This window comes from Octopus bimaculoides, chromosome 4 (genome assembly GCF_001194135.2).
Source record: "Octopus bimaculoides isolate UCB-OBI-ISO-001 chromosome 4, ASM119413v2, whole genome shotgun sequence".
Lineage (NCBI taxonomy): Eukaryota > Metazoa > Mollusca > Cephalopoda > Octopoda > Octopodidae > Octopus > Octopus bimaculoides.
This window is the reverse complement of record NC_068984.1, coordinates 43,738,146-43,743,659: the sequence shown is the minus strand read 5'-3', so window position 1 is coordinate 43,743,659 and position 5,514 is coordinate 43,738,146. Positions and strand designations below refer to the sequence as shown.

Genomic DNA, 5,514 nt, shown 5'->3' with positions numbered 1-5,514 from the left:
TATATATATATATAATATATATATATATTTGTATGTATGTACATAGAAATATATGTACATACACACACACATATATATATATAGTTATGTATACGTATATATATGTGTGTGTGTGTGTGTGTGTAAATAATATGAGGAGTTTAGTTCATTGATAATCTAAACGAATAGGTACTCTGTGTAAGTGATCATCCGTTGGGTTCCAAGTTCACAGCTGAGCTTGTAGCTAGGAATCAGTAGTAGACTTCCGAGATTGCAGGTATATATTAGAAGGAAAAGGACAACAAGTCCAAGGCAGGACGAGTATCTCAGGTTATTTAGAGAATTCAATTAGAGTAAGGTGAATTAGAAGTAGTAAACTCTTACAGCTGTTTCTGGGTATTCCATCATCAGAGACAAGGTACGTATCTAGGAAGGTTCCAGACAGAGAATTCACAGTGTATAAAAGAATAAAATAGTAGATAGAAGAATAAAGACAGGAGAATAAATTTCACAGTTCATTTTATTCCAGTGGGTGTGGACTTTGGTCTGTACTTCCGTGAAGGTAAAGGTCTTTAAGTATAATCCTAGGTAAATCCAGGCAGGACTTTGAATGTTGCGTTCAGATTGAAGGAAAAGATTGAGTGATGTGTGTGTGTGTGTGTGTGTGTGTGTATACATATATATATAACATATGGTATACTTATACACGGGGCAAATTTTAGCCATTTATCCGCAGACTGAAAAAAAAATGATGAACAACCTTGATTGATTTTCGAATCTTATGTTCTCATCAGAGGAGTCTACATCAATCTGGCAGTTTCGAGAGAAACGAACAGCCAAACTGTTTATATACTCAAGAAATGCAGCAGTTACTCTAGGAAGGAGTCCCTAATTTGCATACCGAAAGTGTTTAACACTCTATATATACCAGCGGCCTTTCAACGGGGATTTTAGTCCACACAGTACCAAGGTATGATATAGTATATATGTAACACACCCTATAATTATAAACAGGGCAAATTTTATCCATTTCTCTGCAGACTGAAAAAGGATGAACAACCTTAACTGATTTTCGAACCTTATTGGGTTATCATCATAGGCGTCTGTATTTATTTAGATGTACATATATATGTATGTATATGTACATGCATTATGTGGGTGATATTTTCTACCAGGATGTTACAATCGTACGTGAGTCTGCAAGTGCTTCAGTTCTGTAAATGAACTTCATTGCTGACATGTATTAATGCTTTACCTCATTCTGCTGATGTGTCATTGTCTATCATTAATAAACTGGCGGTATTTTTAACGACACGGGTATGCTAGTTAATTTCAATAATAAGATAGCAGAGAAGCTGATTGGCAGCAAAATAACGAAGAAAATGCCTGGTAGAACTTCGCAATGTTCCTTAAATGTTCTTTATTCGATTCCTGCCATAGTCAACTTAACTTTTCAATTCTTCCTTTTAATTCGTATATTGTCAGCGTAAATGTTGATAAATATGTGTCAAAGCTAGAAGTCAATATTAGGTAGGAATTGTAGTGGACTAGCAGGAGTGAATGTGATTCAGGATAAATGCATAGGAATGCTTGATATCATTTCTTCGTTCTGGAATCCCATTGTGGATGACTCCGTCTTTTATCCCTTTAATGGTCGATAAAAGAAATATTAGGACGGAAGGCGGTGTAGTAACAGTGCTGATTATTTCCCACTTCTGCAAATATTAGCATTGTGACTAGCTAAATGATATCAGCGTAATATTAAACTGTCTCCCTCAGGGAGCTGCTTACGTCATAAAGAACAAACATAATAGATACAGATATTCGATTTTTTTTATAAAAACATGGTATACAAATACTGTATACTGTCCACGGTTTATAAATACTGAAGTATGTACATATTTTGCCAACTTCATTCTTAAATCTCAATCGTATAAATTTAATCGGATAATTGTTCTCATAAACAAAGTTCATAGAGAAAAATGTTAACCACGTCGTAGATAGTGTTTATGTGATAATTAATCTTTATTTAAAAATGATGTAGCGAAATCTTTTAGTTGATGCTCGGTAGGTTTCGATGATATCTAGACAGGTTTAACATTAAATCTAGAGTAACATCAGTTTTAATGTTGCTTTCTTTCAGACTTCTTTAAATGTCTGCTCTTTAAAAAATCAATTTTCTTTTTAAATCTTATGACATTATGCCACAAATTCTTACTAAGATATTTTGGCTGTAAACAAATGCAATTTATTTTTTAAAAGAAAATTGTAGTTTTGATATTTATTTCATTCTCAGAGTTAAGAGTGGTGCATGGAGCAGACTTGCTTCAGCTGTGAATCAAACTCCAGCCATGGACATAGCAATGTCAAAAACGTATACTTTTCTTTAAACTAGTTACAGACACAGTGTTACATAATGCCCCTACGACCCCAGTGTGGTAAAGATGCATTAGGTTGAAAGGGTACTAAAGAAAATTTCACTTTCATGTACATCTTAGGTACATCAGCCAATGCTACAAACTATTAAATCACTTGGCAATTTTACAGTTATTCTGCTGATGGTGGAGCGGGGATACAAGTCCATCTTACTCTGCAGCACTTATTGCATCGAATTGGATTGAGTCATAGAAGATTTAAGTGCTTTGGCCACGAACGCAACATGATCCGTCCACCTCTCGGCTAGTTTTCGGATAGCCTTTTCACTCAGCAACTGGCCGTACTCGAATGAATCGATCGAATATTTCCCCTAGACATTCTAAAAATCTCTAATGTGGTAAAAATAACCCCTTTAATAACAGTAAAAAAATTTATTTGAGCTTCATGGACTAAAAGAGTGTGTGACATATGGAGTCAGCTTTTGTTTCCTAAAAATATCTCAAACTATACACTCATATAAAGAAAAAACTACTGTTTAATAGGGAGACCCCCACCTCGCTTTATGATTGTCATTCTTTCTTATTCACGTGGTTTCCATTCAATACTTTTGTCCTATTATCAAAGAAATATATATTAAGTAATAAACTCTGTATAAATAAACAGAGTGTGTACCACCGCAGGAAAGAAAGCATTTATTGATGTAAGGCACAAATATAAAGTTATTTTTATAGTTGCCAATGTAATAAAGCTAGTCTCGAGCACTTTATTGGAACAAGATTTCTGCATTCTCACTACCAACAACCATATTTCCATTTGAATGACTAGTTTATATCAAAAGTAGTCATTTCTTATATTATTTTCAATTAATAACAACTTATACATTAATGGCATTTCATTTGGAACGGGACTCAATTATTGGAATAGCTTGCCAATGAGAGACATTCATGTCGACCTCATCAATGATTTTAGAAATGTGTTGCATAAGTATTGTAGCCGTTATACCCATTAATCTCTATTTTTTTCATAAGTATAACGAGTGTCGTGTGCCAAAGGCTATGATTATTTAATCGTCAACTGTAACAATGCTACACGCACCATCGTCATACACACGCACATGCATGCATTCATGAATACATACATACATACATACATACATGTGTGAATGATAAATTAATTAATAATAAACTATGCATATACAGTCTGGGTTTTGTAACAATTTCTTTTACGCACTTTCCATCATAAATTGCCTAGAAGGTGGTTGATATTTAGACATAATACTCTAAACGTTACAATGGGAAATTGTCTTCATAATCTTCAGATTTGGGTTTGTCATTTACGGTTGGGGCATTGCCATCTTACGGATAAAAATCGCTAAACGTGTGACTTCTTTTTGCGATGGAGAAAGGTAACTTCGTCGAACGACCCATGCATCAGACGAGATGTAGAGTAGCAATAAAGATGTTGTTTCTCTTGTTTTGTTACTCTTCCACTCTGCTTCAAAACTCCCTACGCTGATCAAGGTGAGTTCTTTACGTATTAATAAACAAAAGAGAGATTAAAGATCGGAGCTGGCAGAATCGTTAGCTCACACCGGGTGACACGCGTAGCGGTATTTCGTCTGTCTTTACTCTCCAAGGTCAAATTCCGCCGAGATCGACTTCGCCTTCGTCCTTTTGGAGTTCGATAAAATAAGTACCAGTTGCTGGCCTTGTGCTAAAATTTGAAACCACTATTTTCCACTATATATATATATATATATATATATTATTAAGCGCCCTTCTGAAGCCTAGCCAGGCTCATGGGCCCGGTTTCTATAGCGTATGTGTTCCCCTAGCTGGACGGGACGCCAGTCCATTGCAGCGTTAGTCAAGAAACAGGAAGAAAGAGTGAGAGAAAGTTGGGGCGAAAAAGTACAACAGGGCTTGCCACCCACCCCCCTGCCGGACCCTCATGGGGAGATTTTAACAGTTTGATCGTTGTGGAAGATGTTCAGTATGATCATAACAAATGAGATGTCAAACTGGGTTTTTTTTATTGAGCTACAATTCTTTGTTGAAATGGGGTTTGGGGTATTTTTAATTTTTTATTCGATGAGCATCATTTTAAATGTTACATTCTGGTTGCAGTATCGATCAGAACTGTTTTTTATTTTTTTTATTTTGTGAACTGAACCCATTGTTCATTCCGTAAGTACGCTCCTGACGCATTTTCAAATCTGATAGTAAGCTCCTGGAGTTCTGCTTTACTTCTTTCCATGAGGTCGATGACCGAGTAATGCAGTTTGCAAAGAACCGTCATCTGTTGACAGTGAGGGGTGGAATTCACAAAGTGTTTCCGATGTGGCATTTTCTTGCAGGTTGTCAGTCAAACTGTGCTTTTTAATTGTCATATAGTGATAGAATCATTAGGAAGAGGTTCCTATCATAGAAGAAATCATTTAAAGGCTTTCTTGATGTCAATGAATTTGTATTAGAGATGGTGTGGCAGATGTTTGTCGATCAGCAATCTAACGTTAGATATATGTTAGGACTTGTCACATTTTTATCGTAATACTGGCTGTTCTTCTATGCGCATTTCTTCCGCTTTCCACTTACGTCTCCTTAAGAAAACACTATGTAGTAGATTCGCACAGAATCTTATGACATCTTTCTTACTTCATAACAAATATAGAACCTCATAGTGGTTATTCTTTTGGCAATTTCGTTGCTTGAAAATCTCCTTATACGTGGCTCTCAAAGCTTTCATGAGTACTGCCCTTCATTTCTAGGGAATCTACTGGAATATTGTCGACTCCTTAATGGGTTTTTTTTTCTTTGAGAAGGTGCACCATACTTTCTAACTTCTCCTTTTATACTGGAGCATTTCGAAGTTTCCGTTGAGATTAGTGGCACTGTCAAGAATGCTAGTGTCATTTATACATACATACATTCATACGAACGTGCGCGCGTGTGTGTGCGTGTATATAAAACGATAAACAAGAATTTGAAGAATACATTTTATAATTCTGTGCCATCATCTCGTCTAAGGATGTATATCCATTTAGTATGATACGCAAATGGTGTATCATATATCTATCTACCGGTCCATGTGTCTGTGTGTATGTATATGTGTGTGTGTGTGTGTGTGTGTGTGTGTGTGTGTGTGTGTGTGTGTGTGTGT

At 35.9% G+C, this 5,514-nt stretch overlaps 1 protein-coding gene across 10 annotated transcripts in view; it reads left to right on the top strand.

The window, feature by feature from the left end:
• LOC106873997 (potassium voltage-gated channel protein Shaw) overlaps positions 1-5,514 on the top strand; it is a 524,001-nt gene that overhangs the window by 264,799 nt on the left and 253,688 nt on the right. The gene's annotated exons all lie outside the window — the stretch shown is intronic.